The 21,811-nt window shown below is 39.9% G+C and overlaps 1 protein-coding gene and 1 non-coding gene across 4 annotated transcripts in view; both read right to left on the bottom strand.

Moving 5' to 3' along the window:
• Tpd52 (tumor protein D52) overlaps positions 1–21,811 on the bottom strand; it is a 105,889-nt gene that overhangs the window by 61,131 nt on the left and 22,947 nt on the right. The gene's annotated exons all lie outside the window — the stretch shown is intronic.
• On the bottom strand, positions 15,106–15,212 carry LOC114106465 (U6 spliceosomal RNA). Its single transcript, XR_003585195.2, has one exon. It is a non-coding gene; the product is annotated as a U6 spliceosomal RNA (small nuclear RNA).

Here is a 21,811-nt window from a genome sequence, read left to right as displayed (position 1 = left end):
GAGGCCAAGATGAAAGCCGCAGTCTTTTATAACCCCATCTCAGAAGTCACTTGCCATCATTTCTGCCATATCCTACTGGTCACACACAGACTAAACCTAGTCTGGTGCATGGCAGGGGACTATATCCAGGAGTGAATGCTGGATCACTGGATAGCATCCTGGAGGCTGTCTACCACCTGGGTGTGTCAGTACTGGGGGTGGGGCAGAAAAACACCTTGTAGTGAGTTTTGGTACTGGAAACTCGCAAATAGATCAGCTTTCCAAAATATCTTACTATGATATTAATATACATTTGGTCTTCATCCCCTTTTTCTTTTTTTTTTTTTACAGTTCCTACACTACTTGGAATCTCCAGAGGGCTATCTTTTGCTGGTGGCTGGGGGACCCTAGCTAGCTAGGAATGGATCAGGTAGTCAGGCAAACCAACCATGTGACTTGCGGGTTGTCAGTCTTACTCCTGATCTCCAGGAAGGAGAGAAGAGCTACAGGTTGAGGGTTGATAAAACAATGACAATTCAATCACTCATGCCTACACAATGGAACTTCCATAAAAACCCAAAAGAACCAAGTTCTGGGAGCTTCCAGACAAGTGAACAGGGGGAGGTTCCTGGACCATGGCACAGATGGAAAGGAAATGGAGTTCTGTACCCCTCCCAATGGACTTCACCTTGCGCATCCCTTCCCCCTGGCTATGCATGAGAAACCTCTGTCATAAATGGGAAATTATCTGTAAAGTATTTCTGAGGTTTTTTGTTTTGTTTTGTTTTGTTTTTTAGTTACTCAAGCAAATTACTAAAAGCCAAAAAGGGAGATTTATGAGAACTACAATTCAGAGCTGGTCAGTCAGAAGCCCCAGTGGCCCAGACTTGGGACTGGCATCTGAAGCAGGAGAGTGTCTTAGAGGACTGAGCTCTCAGCCTGTGTAATCATGCAACCTCCAGGTACACAGTGTCAGAATGAACTCAATCAGAGGACACCAGGCCTGTGTCCACTGCAGAGCTACTTGGAAAATCTGTGGGTGGGAAAAGCTCACACACATTTGGTCACAAAAGCATTTTGTGGTAGACTGAGTGACCGTGAGAATGGAAAAAAATACTTTGGTTTTTTCAGTGCTATTTCACCACACTTGTAAAGATCCAAAAAATATATTTTTTTTTCTTAAGTTCTCAATCCTATAGGATGATGTGACTCACCACTAATAAAGCATGACCAATGAGGGTTTTATCAGTATGGGAAAAATTTGAACAAACACATCTGACTATAAAGTACACATTTACAAGATTCAAAGGATAATAAGTAGAAGACAGTATCAAAGAAGGAGTGGATGCTCTGGAGTCAGGAAAAATAAAATATCCATGGCATTCCATAGCTCACTGGCCATGTCACTTCATCCATGAACCTAGGTTTTTCACCTATAAAATTAAGCCAATATCTCCCTATTTCATGGGGTTGTCGGAAATGAGCACAACATGCTTAGCAGTCATACACACCACAACAATGGCATCAGTTGCTAAATAAACCACTGTATCTGGGAAATTTAAAAACTAGTTGGTTCATATTAAAACAAAGATACCATACTACTGTAGTTCTAGAAGTAGCAATAATGCATACCCCATTGCACATGGCCAAATGAACCACCCGGTTCACTGCTGAGTCTGAAAATTACTTGTCTCATCTTCAGAGATCATGCATCAATAAAAACAAAACAACAGTATCAAACACTTAGTAATGACAAGGCATTGTCTGTTGGCAGCGCTCTGAGCACTTCATAGCATTTTAATCTCACAACAATTTTATGGACGAGATAGTATCATTAGAGAGGTGCCAAAATGTTACATATCTGGCCCAGGACCACCAAGTAAGGGGCAGATCCAGGATTTGAACGCAAGCTGACTCTCTGGAGCCTGTGTTAATTACCATCCGGCTCTGCCCCCAAGACAGGGCCCAGATATCTGGATCTGTAACTGGGCTCCCAAGTGATTCTGATACTGATAGTCCATGAGTACACTTCGAGAAACACTTGAACCCTATCTGTAGTAAACAATACCTACAGTTTAAGAATCATATTTCTCTTAAGTCTAAAAAACAAAGTAGAGCTTATCAGGGTAATTAAGTGTGCTAGACTTTGCTAAGGTATAAAAATACACAACCAAGGAAAAGGAATTCCACTTGCAAAACTAAAGCATCACATTAGGTCATACAATACTCCAGCACATGCCTGCCTGCAGACTTTCCACCTACCTGCCCCCTCATGCAACACCACCCCTGGCTTTCTAGACTGTCCTCCCTGATGAACTACTAGGTTCTATCATCTGCCACCTTTATTCTGAACTCTACCTTGACCACCTGTTTCAAATCACACAACTATGTTCTTTACCTTAAAGCCCCTACATGTGCAACCAACCTCACTGCCCCACTCTATTTAGTTTTATAATGGAATATATACCTAATATATTATGTGATATACTTATTACGTATCTTCATTATTGTCTGTCTCCCCCAACATTAAGTTCTAACAGCAGGAATTTTTTTCTTCCTTTTTTCCTCATTGACATACCCAAAGTTGGGCTGGGGATATAGCTCAGTTGATAGAGTGCTTGCCTTGAATGCACAGGCCCTGGGTTCAATCCCTAGCACCACAAAAAAAAACAAAACTAAAAAACAGACATACCTCAAAGTGCCTACAACAGTACCTGACACACAGAAATCTATCTGTTGGATTACTTACTTGTCAGTGTCCAGCTCAAAACTTTTAGTAGCTTTCCAATACTTATAAATAAAATTCAGACATCCTCTCAGGGATTCCTCACACTCCAAAACTGGGTCCTAACTGACCTTTAACTTTAATTCCACTAAATGAGACCCAGAAATCGAGGGTGATGGCATTTCCTCAACTTTCTGTTTTCCCACCGCAGTGCCTTTATTCATGTATCCCTCTCTTTCTAGAGTGCCTTGATTATACCACAACACTTTCACCTTCAGTATCAAACCTATTGAGAATGAAAGGCATCTGTTTTGTAAATGAAGAAGATAATCTCTACTTACAGATAACATTATCTCATATATAGAACAACTGAAGAATCCATTAAAAACTATTAGAACTACATAACAAGTTTAGCAAGCTTACAGGAAGTAAGACCAATATACAAAAGTTGTCAAGTATCTGGTCAATTGTAATGAATAATATGAAAATGAAATTAAGATAAATTCTATTTGCAACAGCAAATTTTCTTTAAGAAAAGAAAAGCAGAATTGATACTCTGAAAACTATAAAATATTTTTGAAAGAAATCAGACAGCTTAAATGGGTGGGATGATGCCCCATACCCATGGATCTGAAGACTTAATATGTTAGGATGGAGGTGCCTTGTTAGCGCAGTAGGTGGCGCATCAATCTCATGATATTGTTAAGATGGCGTTCCAAATCACTTGACAGATTCAATGTAATACCTATCAAAATCCCAGCTGATTTCCTTTCAGCAATTTAAGAGTTCATCCTAAAATTCATGTGGAAATTGAATAGCCAAAATAGCTGGAATAATCTTGAGAAATAGTATATTAGAAGACTTATGCTTTCTAATTTCAAAACTTGCCACATTACTATATATAATCAAGAGAACAGGACATGGGTCTAGTGATAAGACATACAGATCCTTGGAAAAGAATTAAGAGTACAGAGGCAAAATGCACATTTAAGGTCAATTGACTTTTTACAAGATGCCAAGATGATCCAATGATGAAAATAGACTTTTCATGGGCTGGGGTTGTGGCTTAGTGGAATAGCACTTGCCCTAGGTTCAATTCTTAGCACCACATATAAATAAATAAAATAAAGGTCCATTGACAACAATAAAATATTTTTTTAAAAAAAGAAAATAGACTTTTCATAAAATGGTTGGGGAAAATGGCTATCCACACACAAAAGTGCAAAATTGGATCCATTCCTCAAAGCACACACTTAGAACAAAATACCTACATGTAAGGGCTTAAACTATAAAATTCTAAGAAAACACAGACATAAATTACATGGCCTGGATTATGCAATGTTTTCTTAGATATGACACCAAAAGCACATACAACAAAAGAAACGATAGAAGGCAGGTCATGGGGCTCAGTGGTAGAGCATGTACTTAGCATGCATGAGGACCTGAGTTCAATCCCAGGAAAGGAAAGAAGGGAACAAGGGAGAGGTTCAAGAAAGAGGGTTTCAATTTTTATTTAATACCTTGCTGGTCACATAAAATTTGTTTCAGATATGTAACAATATGTAAGAGAAAATATAAACTTTTTTTAATTGAAGGAATACGGGCTTTAGTTTATATGGCATTTAAAGATACAATGCTAGCATCAAAATAAACAAAATATAGAAACAAACTGAAATTCAGAAATAATTCCATGACTACAAAGTAATTTAATATATGAAAATATAACTAATATATGAAAATATTATATGAGTGAAGAAAAGAAGTCATTTTCCAGCCTAAGTCAGAAATTCATGATGGAATAAAAAACTTACACATAAACATTAGAAAATCTATACAAGAAAAATTCTAGAAAACCTATCAGATATTACATTTATGATTTGAGTATAGATGATTTAAGATTTAAAAAATTCCAAAGTTACTAGAAGACTAACGAATTTGACTACATATAATTTAAACTATTATAAAAAATGTTAAAAGACGAGTGATAGAAAATGTTTAAAACAGACCTGAGTTTATATATTTTGCAGCATACATAGAATAATAATTCGAAAACATCCTAAAAAAACAAAATTAGAATTAAATTAGTTTTTAAGTTTTTAATAATTTTTATTATAGTATATTATAATATTTGTTCTGTTTTATTATTAGTTGTTGTTAAACTTAATTATGTCTCACTTATTTTTTTATTTTTTTTAAATAAATGACAGCGGAATGCATTACAATTCTTATTACACATAAACAGCACAATTTTTCATATCTCTGGTTGTACATAAAGTATGTTGACACCAATTCGTGTCTTCATACATGTATGCTGGATAATGATGTCTATCACATTCCACCATCCTTGCTAATCCCTTGCCCCCTCCCTTTCCCTCCCACTCCTCTGCCCTATCTAGAATTCATCTATTCCTCCCATGCTCCCCCTCCCTGCCCCACTATGAGTCAGCCTCCTTATATCAGAGAAAACATTGGGCATTTGTGTTTTGGAGATTGGCTAACTTCACTTAGCATTATCTTCTCCAACGCCATCCATTTACCTGCAAATGCCATAATTTTGTTCTCTTTCATTGCTGAGTAAAATTCCATTGTGTATATATGACACTTTTTTTTTTATTCATTTATCCACTGAAGGGCATCTAGGTTGGCTCCATAGTTTAGCTATTGTGACTTGTGCTGCTATAAAAATTGAGGTGGCTGTGTCCCTGTAGTATGCTGTTTTTAAGTCTTTTGGGTATAGACTGAGGAGAGGGACAGCTGAGTCAAATGGTGGTTCCATTTCGAGATTTCCAAGGAATCTGGATACTGCTTTCCATATTGGCTGCACCAATTTGCAGTCCCACCAGCAATGTATGAGTATGCCTTTTTCCCCATTTTTGTGTCTCACTTATAAATCATTTATATCATAGGACTGTATGTACAGAAAAAAAAACAACACATACAGGGTTTGACACCATGTATACTCTTAGGCATCCACTGGGGGCCTTGGAATACATTTCTAAAACAGATGGTGGGAGGGAACCAGTTAATAAAAAATCATGTGTGGACTGAATTACAGTTTGATTCGGGAAGTTACTGATGGTACTAAAATGCAATATATGTACAGAAGTGAAATGCAGCTTTAGTATGTAAAGTGTTTGATCCTCTCTAGTGAGCAATATAAACAAATATTTATTATAATCATTTTAGCTAGAAAAATCTAAAATCTAAGAAAAATAATTCAGAATGAAGCAGGCTTTCTTCAACTGCCACACATCTTTAAATATAATGTTGATAGTAAAATAAAAATTCAAAATTTGTTTATGTTGGTTTTCTCTTCCTTTACCCATACAAATTTGCAAATATATCTTGCCAAGACAACTGGAGTCAACATTTCTATCATTTTTCACAGGAACAAATAATCAATGTAAAACTAAGGATTAAGATGAATGCGGTAAAACTGCCACCCTTTCACAAGTCCAGAAAAGGCAAGAATGACAGGAGTCCCCAATGAACATGACAGGACAAGACCCTCCTCCGCAAAGGATAAGAAGCCACATTACTCAATTCCATCAAAAGATTATGGCCACAGAGACTGGGGATTTTGACAATGTTTTCACAATGATCTCTTAGAGTCTTGGGTTTATTCTTAATGCAGCCATTAATCCTCACAAATGCCACAGTGCAAAACTAACAAGTACATTGTGTGGAAGTAGTCAAGCATACAAATAGACCATACAAGCTAATCCTATGAAACCTCAAAAGGCACTCGAGAAATATCTTATAATTATCTCCCCCTAAACTCTGTACATTTGCTACAAGAAATTCCAACTGAGATTACATTCTTATTCGAATACCTGTAATTAACTCCAAAACAATCCAATCTCAGAACTAACCCAGCCTTTATGACCCTAGCCTGCACTGCCGGCCACCTTTGTCTCCCTTCATACTCTCAGCCTGAGGTACCACCAGGGATCCAGTCTGACTGTGTCCTTTTTCTTTTTCTTTTCTTTTTTAATACCTTTATTTATTTTTATGTGGTGCTGAGGATGGAACCCAGTGCCTCACACATGCCAGGCAGCCCTGAATTCGTCCTTTTTCTTTATGGCTGAGGTCCTAGAACTATGAGTAATAAGACATAGGTAAAAGTTTCCTTTTCCATTATTATTAGTTACATAATAAGTACTATAGGATTATATTTATCAGTTTATTATTTCTACCTTATAGAGTCCTCTTTTGTTTTCAATATACTCATAGCTTCAAAAAAAAAATTCTGAGGCAATGTTGTTATACCATCACTGCCATTTTTATCCATGAGAACACTGTAGATCAAACCATTCATTTAATTTAGCTAAAATCACAGGGGAGTCCTCTCATGAGAACCAGGTATCAAGTCTTACACCCTGAGGAGGGCTTTCAAATCTGTTGCAATACACTGCATCTCAAAACAAAACAGAAAAAAATATGATTAAGCCAGGTTGGAGTGCACAGCATTTGAATAAGCAGCAGCATTTGGGCTGAATAGACAACAACACACAAAGACAGGTCCATTCTAAGAACAGGAATAAATTATCTAGGTTAGAAAGTAAGGTCTGGAGAACCTTCCCTGCCAGGCTGAGAGTGCTGAGCTTTACCCAAGGGTAGAAAATGCAAGCCTGGGCCAGAGCAGTGGGGCACAGGAGCAGAGGGAAGGCAAACACAGGGTACCAAGAGGCTCCGGACAAAGGGCAGTGGAGATGGGAGCAAGGAAAGTACCTATATGTTGGAGACCAGAAGCCAGAGAGGTGACACACTGGGATCAGCCACTTAGGTGAGTGCCTCTGGTGACTGGAGGATCAAGTGAGACCAAACCCAGAGACAGAGAGACCAGCTAGGAGAGCTCTCGCGTTTCCATGATGGGTGCGGTTTTGGTGGGGGGATCCTTGGTGGCTTATGATAGGAGTAAAGTGAATGCTGAGAAAGACTCAAAAGATAAAATTTACACACTAAACTACTGCACACAGAAGCTAAAAAAAAAAAAAAAAAGAGAAAAGAATGACTCTCAAAAGACTGGTTAGACAGTGGTGTCACCAAACAAAAAAGAATGCAAAAGGTTAAGAAGGTTTAAAGAAAACTGAATTTCATTTGATCAAGTTCAAGGAATATCCAAGTAGATATACTACATGAGCAGTTGGAAATAAGACTGGGATGCTGAAGAACAGCCAAAGAACAGGTTTCTAAATCATGAGCATAAAACTGAAGCTAAAACTGTGAGAAAGGCCTAAGCTCTGACAGAATGCACCCAGGGAGACAGAGAACCATGAACTTGTAAAGGACGGACAGAGAATGTCATCTTGAAGAACTGATCCAAGAAGTATGAGCAACACTGTACAAGTTCAACCAGAAAGATTTGGGAATAGAGGTTCAAGAAGAAGAATGGGGCAACAGCACCCCCACGCAACAGAAATGTCCGGTAAGATAAGGAAGGCCGAACCAGTGGCAAGCAGGAGGAGACGGGATGCGGACAACAGCAGTCAGGAAAGTCACAGAAGGGAGAAGTCTAATGACCAGAGCTGAAAGTAAGGAAGGGGAGACAGAGCAGACCTCTTTGGAGAACTGAACAGAAGAAAGAAAGCGACACATTAGATAATACTAGAGAGGCACCGAGGGCCTTTGGAAAGTGTATTTGACTTGTAACTTGAAGGTCAATGTTGTAATATAATCCTCATTTATTTTCAAGAACTTAATGTATAAGCAGGAGTCCATTCTGACATTTCCTCATTCTCATCTATATATATTAGGCATACGAGTTTATGAATAATGAAGATATTCATGGTTGTTCCCCACTATTATATCTGCCTGGCTCCAAACACAAAGACTTTTTTAAAATAACAAATTTTAAATAGTTGTTATTATTGTAAAAATAACAACCAGTCTTACGTGACACAAACACCAACGCCAAGATCTGTCAGCTGCGTCACACCCAAGTGCTCGTAGGTTTTCTCTGCTCTTGTATTCTATCTGCACGTTTCGTTATTGTTTTTTATTTACCACTAAAGAACCACCACCTATGTGCCACAGTTTGCACAGCTGATTTCACGTACGTTAACAAGAGGAAGAGAAGGGGAGGGCAGCAACCCAAGCATTTCAAACAAAGGATACTCAACCTATAAAAGCATAGGACATTGATATCATAGGCTGGAAAATCTTTTTTTTGGGGGGGGCGGGGTACTGAGGATTGAATCCAGGGGCACTAAACCACTGAGCCACATTCCCAGCCCTATTTTGTATTTTATTTAGAGATAGGGTGTCACTGAGTTGCTTAGGGCTTTGCTTTTGCTGAGGCTGGCTTTGAACTTGCAATCCTCCCAAGATGGTAGGATTATAGGCGTGCACCACTATTTTTAAAAACTGGCTCTCCGAGCGCAGTGGCACATGTCTGTAAGCCCAGCTACTAGGGAGGCTGAGGCAGGAGATTCATAACTTTGAGATCAGCCTGGTCAACTTACTGAGACTGTCTCAAATTTTTCAAAGGGAATGTAGCTCAGTAGCAAAGTATCCCTGGGTTTAATCCCCAGTTCTATTAAAAACAAAACCAACTTCTAACTCACTTTGTAGTACCTGGTTATAAACAAAGACCTTCCATGGCCCTTAGGACCAAATTTACTTCTTTAATGAGGCACACAAGACTCTTAGGCCTCTGTTACCAACCCCATTGCAGTCCACCTACTACACTACACCATCCTGGTCACTGAGCAGTATTACAAAGAGCTATGAAACCTTCAGGACATGATACACACTGCCCTCCATCCAGGACACTTCTCTTGCCCACAGTAGGGAGCTTTAGCTACTTCTTAAATTGAGATGGACAAGATGGAGACCAGAAATCACCAGCAATACACTAGCCAAATTTTTTTCACATTTATAGCTTGAAGAAACATTGTTTGGAATGACTTAAACATTAAGATGCATAGCTCCAGGATGAACTGTTTATAGAAACCAACCTCACCTGCCCTCAACATTAGAGCTCACCCTTAATCCAACCCACAAAGAAGATAAATCCTGACATTTTCTACCCAGTAAGAGTCATCAACACACTAAGTATTGCCTAAGGGCTGGGAAATAAAATATCTGATTTCATGCTTCTGTTAATGAAGAGGAACAATTTTAACCATACTTAAAATAACATTTTTAAAAAGAGGGTAATGGAGGGGGAAAGTGGTTTAACCAGTCTTCTCCCAAATCCTGGGAATTATTTTTTCTTCCCACCCACAACAGTGAATCCTGGGAACAGGGGGGTTGGGAGGGGGTGAAGTTTTGGCTTGGAGAGTCAGTGTCTCGATGGTATTCAAAGCCCTGGTACTAAGTAAGATCACCTACAAGACCAGTGTGGACAGAAAATTGAGAGGAGGGTCAAGAACAAAGCCTGGTGTTAAGATGAGGAGTCCAGTAAAAACTGGCCACCTACAGAAGGGAAGCAAACTCACCAATGACTCCATTTGCTTGTCAGGTATATTCCTCTGGAACTAATAAATTATTATACTGATAAACCTGCTTTATTAATCACAGTAAACACATTTCTTCATGGCAAAATATCTGGCACATGAACCCCTCAAGTATTAATTGGTACACTGAATAATTGAGACTCCCTTTTAAATGCTAATCTCATCTAATATCCTGGTGTCTTCAAAAGATCAGTATGTCTCCTAAGCCCTTCACTCCTCTTGGGCAAGACTTAAGCACAACTTCCCAGGTATAGTGGTACATTTATCAGGTAGCTTTCATAGAGTCCCTGGGCCACTATTAAGCAGTTCACTTCCTCCACCCTCACCCAACATTGTTGAGATGTGGCCACGTTTAGTCTTCCTTAGAACTCAGAACCCTACAGCAATACCTACAAGAAGATTCCTTCTTAAGAGAGGAGAACCACTGGCTGTCTCAGCCATATATCCCCTTATGGCTCCTCCACGTAGCAGCCATCAAAACCAAATGGCGTAAGACTAGCTATGGATGAAATGGCTTTTGTTTGGAAGAGGTTTCATGTGAAGAGACAACTCAGCATCCTAGCACAGAACATCAAAATCTTAAACCCCAGGGATGCAAATGCTGCTAAATATCTACTACTTACTAAATGTATAAATTGGTGAAACCAACTTCTTCAATAAAAGTGGGACAATAGGGCTAGAATTGTGTGGCTCAGCAGTAGAGCGCTTGCCTGGCATAAGTGAGGCCCTGGGTTTGAATCTCAGCACCACATATAAATAAGTAAAATAAAGGTCCATTGACAACTTAAAAAAAAAAAAAGTGGGACAATAAAAATCTCAGGGGCTTGGGTTATGGCAGTGGTAGAGTGCTCACCAACACATGTGAGGCCCTGGGTTCGATCCTCAGCACCACATAAAACTAAATAAATAAAATAAAGGTATTGTGTCCATCTACAACTAAAAAAAATTTTTTTTTAATCTAATTCAGTTACTATAAAGGATTAACTCTTTCTGTGTCCACAAATCTTTCCATATATGGTAAATGTTCCAGAATTACTTATTGGAAATTGTGATTGATATTATTTGCGAGAGAGGATTTAGGATCCTGTGGGAAAATCTATCTGCCAACCAACCCTCCCTCTTCCACACTGACATAATACAATCAATGGTGGGAGCCACACAGAACTGTCCCTTCTGGTTTTACAGTATATCAGGGTGAGGCTGGAGAGGACCAAGAGGGAAGAGGAGTGAACGGTGCCAGAGGCTTTTAAGGATAGGATTTGAAGCCAGACCTCCATTTGCTATTCGCTGCTACCTCTTACTGATTAACAAAAGGAAATACAGTCTCCAGCCTCAATAGCAGGAGGGAACAGTGCCCTTTGGGACATAAGAGTACCACATGAAGACATCCTCTAGTGGCTAAAGAAATGAAGGGCAAAAGATGACAGGAGATTTGTTCCTGGGGTCCACATGCCATTTCTGAGCGTATCCTTTGTAATGTTCTGATTCTAGCAACTCAACTAGCCATGACATCCTTTGATGCTGATATAAAAAGAAGATTGATTTACTGATAAAAACTGAGTGTAGAATGCAAATCTTAGCTCCCACATCTACTAGCTCTGTGACCTTGAACAGGTCCGCTGGTAACTGCAGTCCCATTTTTCCTATATTTTTAAAACTAGGGTAACCAACATACTTTTTATAATTGCTATGAAGAATAAGTATGACACTCAAAAGTAACAATTCTTAGTGCTTAAAAAATGTTTTTTTCTACTAGACATAGTAGTTCATGCCTATAATCCCAGCTACCCAGGAAGTTGAGGCAGAAGGAGTACAAGTTCACCAAAGCAAATTAGCAAGACCCTGTCTCAAAGTAAAATAAAAAGGGATGGGGATGTAACTCAGTGGTAAAGATTCCCTGGGTTTAACCTCCAGTACTGGGGGGAAAAATTATTCTCTACCTTTCTTCCATAAACCACAAATCCCTTTTTCTGGACCAACTCAAGATGTTACCTGTAAGAACTTTATACCCTCTGATTTGCAAGAGGTTCAAAGAGTAACATCAAGGAACATTATAGCCATCTGGGGTCATAATCTCCAGTAAAACCATCTGGTAGATAACACCCATTCCCTTCAATTTAAAATCTAAACTGAATTTTACTTCTCTCCCTCCAAAACCAGATATTCTTTTCTCTTTTCCTTTCTGTTCTTTCTGGTTTCTTAATAACATAATCACATGGTGGCACGTGCCTCTAATCCCAGCAACTAGGGAGGCTGAGGCAGGAAGATCCGCAAGTTTGAGGTCAGCCTCAGCAATTTAGCAAGACTCTCAGCAATTTAGAATTACCCTGTCTCCAAAATAAATAAATAAAATGGACTGGGGATGTAGCACAGTGATGAATGCCCTTGGATTCAAGTCCCAGACATACACACACACACACACACACACACACACACACACACACACACAGAGCACTCTCTGCAGTCACCCTATTTATACTTTTTACTTCCTGGTCCCATCCACTAATTCAGCTAGTGCACAACCAAATCCTTCGGCTTTGTTTCTTTCCATTCCTCCTACCACAGGCCTAGATCACACCACCACCTCTATTCTAATGGATTGCTGCAGACCCTGTCTCCATTCTTCAATCTGGAGTCCAGAAACTGCTGGTATCACTAACATTAAAAAGGAAAAGAACTGCTGGTACATCTTGAGGAAGCCGGGTAAAGAGGAAGAGAACAGTCAATACACACCAAGGAAGAATAATTTTTAAGCATTTAAGTTTCTCTTGTACGATGCAGCCTAGGAGCAACATGCCACACCATTTAGTCAAGGTATGCCATAGGCTATGCCATCTATATTTGTGCAAGCACACTCCATGGTATTAGGCCAACAAAAATCACCTAAAGACATCTTTTGCAAAATATACCCCTATTAAGCAACACACAACTGTATATTAAACTCAGCACAGCCAAACTCAACTCATCATCGACAGTCAAGTTGAACTGTGCTCAGGAAGACCACAAGATCCCACCAACATCCCCTGAAACATTACCATAGCCATCATCTAGTCAGCTGCTATGGTGACCAGTCTCCATGATGGCCCCAGCGATCCCACCTGCTGGTACTCACACTCTTGGGTACACCCTCCCACACTGTATCAGGGTTGGTCTGTGTGACCAATAAAATACAGAAGTGATTATATACGTGATTATATATAATACACTTAGTATATTATACATATTTCAAAGTAAAATCATAAAAGACATTCTATTCGTACCTCTTCTTTTTTTGTGTGTGTGTGTGTGTGGTGCTAGAGATTGAACCCAGGGCCTTATGCATGCCAGGCAAGCACTCTACCAACTGAGCTATATCCACAGCCCTTCTTCCTCACTCTTGATGTGAGAGTGTGTCATGCAAACACTCAAGCAACTCCATGCAGAAAGCTACACAGTGAGGAACACAGGTCTCCTGCCAACAGCTATGTAAGTGAGCCATCTTAAAAGAGGATCCTCTTGCCCATGCAACCTTCCATTGAATGCAGCCCTGTCAACTTGATTGCAGTCTTATAAGAAACCCTCAGCCAGACCATCCAGATAATTCAATCCAAGATTCCCAACTTATTCCTGAGATAATATTTGATGCCTAAGCCATTAAATTTTGAGATAATCTATTAAACAGTGATAAGTAATACGGTTACCCAATCCAGAAAACTGAGACATATGAAGCCTAATCTTCAACATGAAGAAACTAAAGAACTGGGATCCCTGGAATTAATGACTTCTCTTTTGACTGACATATACAAATACGGTATGTAGAAATATCAAACAGATATGTTAGAAGGATGCATTCCTCAGATAGAAACCTGCACAGGATGGGCCATTCACATTACTTTCAACCACAAGATCCAATGAATTTAATTTTTCTAAAATCTTTCCTAATCTAGATGTATATAATGTTTTCAAAAATTCCAGAAGCGATTAGTTGATAAACAGAAATCACTCAAAGCCTCCTGTCAAGAACATTTGAAATGATTCATTATTTTGGTAAAGAAAAGTGGTTACACAGGAAGTGTCATTTTCACCTCTCAGTTCCCACAATTAACTAACTGACTTCCCTAGCTAACCCCAACACATTTTTATCTCAATCAAGTAACCACTTTCTAGGCACGGTGACAAATATCTGTAATTCTAGTGATCTGGGAGGTTGAGGAAGGAGGATCACAAACTGGAGGCCAGTCTGGGCAACCCAGTGGGACCCTGCCTCAAAATAAAAAATTAAAAGGGCTCTGGATGTAGCTCAGTGGCACAGCACCTCTGAGTTCAATCCCCAGTACCCTTCCCTCTCAAAAAAAAAAAAAAAAAAACACTAGCCATTGGATCCTAGTCTTCTCACCCTACCATACCAACACCCAGAAAGCTCAGATGTGGAGGAATCCTGAATATAACCTGTTAGATCCCTTGATTCTGATATTTATCTAACACACACACAACTAAATCTCAAGTTTCAGAGAACAAGGCTCATCATCACAACATGTAAAATATTTTACTATTATACTGTTCTATTCCCTTTTTTATTCTAATTTGTTATACATGACAACAGAATGCGATTCAACTCATTACACATATATAGCACAGCTTTTCATGTCTCTGATTGTACACAAAGCAGAGTCACACCATTCACCATTCGTGTCTTCATACATGTACTCAGGGGTAATGATGTCCATCTCATTCCACTGTCTTTCCTACCCCCATGCCCCCTCCCTTCCCCTGCCTCCCCTTTGCCCTATCTAAAGTTTCTCCATTCCTCCCATGCCCCCCCATCCCCATTATGAAGCAGCATCCTTATATATGAGAAAACATTCGGCATTTGGTTTTGGAAGACTAGCTTACTTTACTCAGTATTATATTCTCCAACTCCATCCATTTACCTGCAAATGCCATGATTTTATTCTCCTTTAAAAAAATATGGAATGCTTCTCGAATCTGTGTGTCATCCTTGCGCAGGGGCCATGCTAATCTTCTCTGTATCGTTCCAATTTTAGTATATGTGCTGCCAAAGGGAGCACTCTACTTTGTTTCTTAAAAAACAATTGGTCAAAAGTCATCACCCAGTAATAGGTCCCAATACACAGTTAGAAAAATATATTCTTAATTATATGCCTGAACATTCCACAGCTCCTGAAATCCTCCTACTTAGAGATGAAAGTGAAAACCCAAATAATAAATTCCCTTCAGCCTCAATCATGTGCAAATATTTAGTTCCACTTCATCCACATCCATAAAATACACATTTAATGCATGGAATTCTACCTAATCAAGAACAACCTCAGGCAGTTTCTATTCAAATGCAGATAATTATCCAGGCCCTAAAATTCTCCTAGTCCTACAGTTAATGACTGGAAAACCCATAAACAATTTCAGCTAAAATTCCCTTATCAATCTTACAAAGTGTGGCTCAAAGGCAAAATTTCCATCTTGTCAAAACATTTTTAGGAGGAAGTAGGAAAGCTTTAGAATAATACATCAGCAAAAAAACTAAATCTGCTTGGAAAGAGACCAGTTACGTGCATTTTTGTACTTCCACAAAATGGACCAGCAGCCTCTGTTTAAAAGAGTAAAATCAATCTGCAGAGACAGAAAGTAGATTAGGGGTTGCCTGGGGGTAGGAACGTGCAGGACTGTAAACAGGCACAGAGCAACAGAAAGGTTCTAAAAGGACTATGGTGACAGCTGCACAATGCTAAGTTTACTAAATATCAATGAATTCCTCATTAAAAAGCAAATTTTAAGGTAAATTATATGGTAGTTATTTATGGCAAATTATACCTCAATAGGATTATTTTTTAAAAAATCTTTACATGCCAAATAAGGAAAAATGGTCAAGATTCAAGGAAGTTACAAGCAAAGTACAGGACAATGTGTGGGACAAGCAGGTGGCTGACCACATTACATGCTTGGACATTTCTTTTTTTTTTTTTTCTAATTTTTTTTTTTAATATTTATTTTTTAGTTCTCGGCGGACACAACATCTTTTGTTTGTATGTGGTGCTGAGGATCGAACCCGGGCCGCACGCATGCCAGGCGAGCGCGCTACCGCTTGAGCCACATCCCCAGCCCCATGCTTGGACATTTCTGGTGAGACACCCAAAAGGCCAATCATGACAGTTGTTATCTGCAGGAAATGGGTCCAGGTAAAGAGAGTTTGGCTTTTAACTGCACGCCACTTTATACTATTTGAATTTATTTGCCTTGAGCACATATTATTTTTCATAAACACAAAAACAAGTTGGGTGGAAGCCTCAGAAGTAGGACTCACACAGTAATCCCAAGTTCCTTATGGTGCTCATCGATTCGGTCCTTTGAAAGAGGGTGCTTCAGAATTTAAATATTCCTCAGTAAAAGAGTACATTTAAAAGATCTGTCTTTGACAATAAAATGCCAAGTGACAGAATCTTCCATCTGAAAGCTTACTGCATAAAACCCAACAGGAAGAGAATTTGAATGCCCTCTGAGGAGGGGAAGTCTGGCTTCCTAAATCTTAGTCATCTGCTTCTGCAGGTGCTCAAATGAAACTCTTAAGCTTTGCAACTGGAAATCTGAAAAGGCACTAGCTACATTACACCCCAGTACAGGGCTATCAGCACCAAGGGAACTCAAAAGGTACTCCTTTATGGAGAGTTATCAAAAATAAAAATACACAAAGGAAAAACTAAAACTGACCCCAAAAGTAGCTCCCAAACTCCCAAAGCAGACAGTCGGCCCTTCAACAACTGCCCAGTCCCAGGTGTGGCTCCACTTCTTACCTCCCCTCATCCCTTGGCTATCTATCACCTTGCAATGCCAGGACCCAGACATAGCAAATGAAGAACTTACGGCTCACCCCATCCTCACCTCCCCAACTTCCACAAAATGCAGCTTTCTCTAGCCTCAAGCCCACCCTGATGTAGAAGACCCCAGTAACCAGGACTGGAATCATAAAATACTATCCAACTTTCAAACACAGGACTTGTGTCCAACCTGCATCCAGACTCAACTACAGTCTTCCCATCTGGATGAGGCATGTCTTCCTTCTGAGCCAACATCCCTGCCACCCTTGGGACCTTCCTCTCTCCTGGGAGTTTTACTCCCACTCTTACAGCCCCTACACCCACTCTGACCTATTTGTGCCATTTGGATTACTTCAACTGCATTATCTGCTAGGGTTTGAATGTGTCTCTCAAAATTCATGTGTTAGAAACTTAATCCCCAATGCAACAGTGTTGGGAAGTGAGGACTCATCAGAGGTCATTAGGTCACAAGAGATCTGCAATCATGAATGGATTTTATTATCAGAGAAGAGGGTGATCTGTCACTGCAAGTGTGGATCTGTCATAAGAGCAAGTTCAGCACTCTCTGGCTTCTCTCTCACCCTTCCACGTTACTCCATGGGACGAGGCAGCACAAAGGTCCTTGCACCATGGACATCCCAGCTCCCACGAACACGAGCTGAATGAAATCTGTGTTCACTAGAAATTACCTCGTTTCAGATATTTCATTACAGCAGCAGAAAATGGACTAAAATACTGTTCAACATTCAGATACCTGTATGTGCTGAATAGCTTACTGTGTCTTAGACACTGAGAGGCCAGAAATGAGGGGATTTTTGTAGTAACATTTAGGGACGTGTTTTGTTTCTTAACAGCAGTTTTACCAAGACATAATCCACACGCTGTAAAATTCACCCTCCGTAAAGAGTACGATTCAGTGGTTATAAAGGGTTTATTCATAGTTGTGCAACCGTCACCCGGATCTAATTTTAGGAACATTTCATTACCCCAAAGAGAAACTTGTACCCATCAGCAGTCCAGGACAGTGATCTTATGACAAAAAAAAAAGATTTTTTTTCAGAGTTTCATATGTACAAACTTTAAGAACATTTAAACTTATAAACTATTCATGTTATCCAAAGACTGTACAGTATGTGATCTAGATTAGTACAGTTAATAATTACCCACTATTGAGCATATGCAACTTAAAGAGCAGAGGTAAGGTTTCCCCTGGGGGGAAAAAAAATCAGCATAACTATTAAAATAATATGCAACAGGGTTGGGGTTGTGGCTCAGCAGTAGAGTGCTCACCCAGCACGTGCAAGGCGCTGGGTTCGATCCTCATCACTACATAAAAATAAATAAATAAAATAAAGGTATTGTGTCCAACTACAACTAAAAAAATAATATGCAACAATAAATGTGTCTGTGCTTGGACAACTTACAAAATGCACTCAAATACCACAGCTAGCAATACTATATTATACATTTAAAAATTTATTAGGAGTGTAGGTCTCATGGAAAATGGTCTTAACACAAAATCAAATTTTAAAAAACAGTGGCTATTTTTCAATTCTTCCAACCATCTTGGTAGGTACACAGGATAGTTGTAAGTGGAGAGCCTGTCACTCAAGGGTGACACCTGGCTCCAAAGTCACCCAGGCTGAACCCCCAGACCAGCTCTTCTGCCTGTGTAGGAAAAGTGAACAAACCGGCTCACTGAGCAGACACCGTGTTACAGTTAAGCAATTCCAACCACATATCTGACTCAAAAAAAGGAAAATAAGAGCAAGCTATTTATGCTCTCAACACAACAAAGCATGCCTTTGTTTTATGCTAAGCCCTGGAGATTTTCTCGGCACTGGCCAGCCTGTGACACACAGACACTGGTCCGATGTCCCGTATAAATGCTTTCCCTTTGTTTGGTGGCAAGAATGAGAGCCCTCCCCAATGTCAAAGTCCGGAGTTCTCCCCAGATTACATGGAAAATCAGGAACAGAACCTAAAGTACATATGTGTCCCACAGATGGGAAGGTAGATTAAAGTTAGAATCTTTTAATTAAATTGAGGCAAAATTCTAATCTACTCTATAGTTGTCCCCCAGAATGACATCACTCCTGACTCATCGAGTCTTATAACCTGACCCACTGGGAACACCGGCTTTACCTTGTTAGCTAGAAAAAGCAGCTTGCTTTTTCCAGGAACATTAACTCTTTTTTCAAGCACAAAGTAGTATTTTGTGGGTTTGTGTATTAATCTCTAAGCTGTTAATGACCTAAAGAGATTAACTAACTACTGAAAAGTAATCCACATAAGTAACAATGGTTAAGACCTCCCAGGGTGCAGGACATGTCTCTTAAAATTAACAATGACCTGGACAAACACAACTCCCTCATGTCATCTATTTTTAAGTGAATTGGTCACATGTGGTAACAAACTCTAAACAATACAACATAAATTAAAAGGTTTAGTAGAAGTGCAATCTAGAAAATTACATATTTCCTACCAGCTCCAACTTCTGCACCACTTAAAACCAGAAAAGTTAGAGGGGTCAACACTCCCAAACCAACTAGAGTAACCACTTAACTTGATTCTACACTAGCATTCTACAAGTTCCATCATCCTAGCAAGAAAACACACAAACAGAGGCTCTTTCAATGACAAGTGTGTGTGTGTGTGTGTGTGTGTGTACATGTGCACAATCACAGCAGTCCATGGCATAAAAACCCAAGGTGAGCCACACTTGGACCAAACCCCATCCACACAAACCTGGCTCTGCTCTACTCCCTCAGCTCCCAGTGACCTCCAAACTCTCATCCTTACAACCCATACCTCTGCATGTGTATTAATTTCCTACTTGGATTACAGTTAAACAAAAAATGCTAACACCCAACTAGACTAGGCTACTTGAAGGTCAATTCCACATGTTCCACACCCCACAAAACTCAACCACTCATCAACATCAATTTTACCTTCCAGACATCACTCCTGAGCCCCTAGGTCCCAGCTAAAGTAGGTGTGCCTTTTCCCCACATACATCGCACACCTGGACCATCATCTCTATGGCCCCAAGATCACTGAGATATACACACTGTGTAGGCCTTTTGCACATGGTACCAGGGTTGATCTGTGCAACCAACAGACTAAAACAGTTCTTGGGTTCTCTCTTAGATCACTGACCCTGAGAGAAGCCCTGTCCTACACAGCCTTACAGAGAGACTCAGAAGCAAGGAACTGACACCTCCTACCCATGTGAGCTTGGAGGTAGATCCTCCAGTCCCACTGAGCCTTGGGATCGTTGGAGCCCCAACCAACAGCTTTACTGGATCCTCCAGGAAAACACTGAGCCAGAACCACTCAGCTAGCTCACACCAAGCTCCTGAGCTGCAGGGACCGCGAGAGGTAACAATGTTCTAGGTTGTGTTCTGTTTTGGAAGGGAATAGTATGTTTTGCAGCAACAGACACTAAGACAAGCTCCATACCCCCTTTATCTGGAATGTTCTTCCCTAGGATGACCTGCCAAAATTCTCAACACTGTGATCCAAGGAAAGTGGTTTATCATTTATGACAATACTTTGCAATCTCACTCTCAGGATTTACTCCTTTCTCTTCACTCAAATTGCATGGCTCAGTCTTTAACATTGATGTCACTCTGCTTTAAGGCTCATGGCCCTGCAGCCCACCCTACATTAAGACATGGATGCAGCCTATCTCTTCTCACCGAGAGCAGTTTGGCCTGGTCATGTTAGGGACTCACACCTACCCCACTCCTGCGTACAGAAAAAACTGGGAAGTGACATTGCTGGATGTTACACTAGGATTGGGCTTTTTCCCCAATGATAAAAAGACTTGATTAACCATGGAGAGACCTTCTCTAATCAGGGACTACATGAGAAAAAACATGGAGGGTCAAAGAAAGAGGAAAGAAAAAAGCACACTCAGAGAGATCCTACCCAGAACTCAATCTTTGCTTACCTTTCTTACCCCTCCCCTCTCTTATATTGCTACCAGAAGCAGTGGGAAAGGAGAAATAGTTCACAGAAACATCATCTTGATGATGATGATGATGATGTGCCCAAAATACAGAAAGAGCTAAGGCCTCTGTACACATGTTCAGTTATGTGTTCACACGTACCCATAGGTGCACATGTTCACAGGGGAAGTGAGGTTAAGGCAGGTAGGTCAGGAGGCAACAGAACACCACCCAACAAGACATCTACCCAGACCTTCCCACAGCTGACGGTTGACAGTAGTGGCCATAGATCACACAATTAAGAATCCAATCAACTCAGGTTTCCATCTTGACTCCACTATGGATCATGAGCAAGGAAGAAGTATCCACTTCTTGGACCCTTGGATCACCTATAAATGACTGAGACAGCTATTGAAGAGAGAAAATGACACCCATCTAGAAGTTAACAAAACACCCAGAACAAAGCTTGTCAAATCATTCACTCCCTTCCCCTCTCTGGGCCTTTGAGAAGTTGTGCCCAGAATAGGAAGGTATAAGCAGCAACCTGAAGACCCAAAGTCATTCCTATTTGCTTTTATTGCCACAAATCCCAAGAGGCTCTACCATCCTTGAATTCATAAGGGTGGCCCCAACTAAAAGTTTGGCTCCCTTAAAACATATATTAATCAGAACTTTTTAAAACTTAACAGGAGGCCACCCATAAGCTTATTCTGAACTAATAATTATACAGAGTACCACTCTAAATAACACATCCTGGCCTCCCCCACCTATCTATACCTTACTTAGGTACAGAAGCCAAGGATGCCTTTCCTTCTCTCCTTTTATTTCTAAAAGTATCATAGTTTAGCATAGTATCCATTACTTTATAGACAACTAACTGAGTAG

The sequence above is a fragment of the Marmota flaviventris genome, chromosome 15 (genome assembly GCF_047511675.1).
Source record: "Marmota flaviventris isolate mMarFla1 chromosome 15, mMarFla1.hap1, whole genome shotgun sequence".
In the NCBI taxonomy this organism is placed as follows: Eukaryota; Metazoa; Chordata; class Mammalia; order Rodentia; family Sciuridae; genus Marmota; species Marmota flaviventris.
Note: the sequence above shows the minus strand (reverse complement) of the source record. Positions and strands in the feature narration are given on the sequence as shown.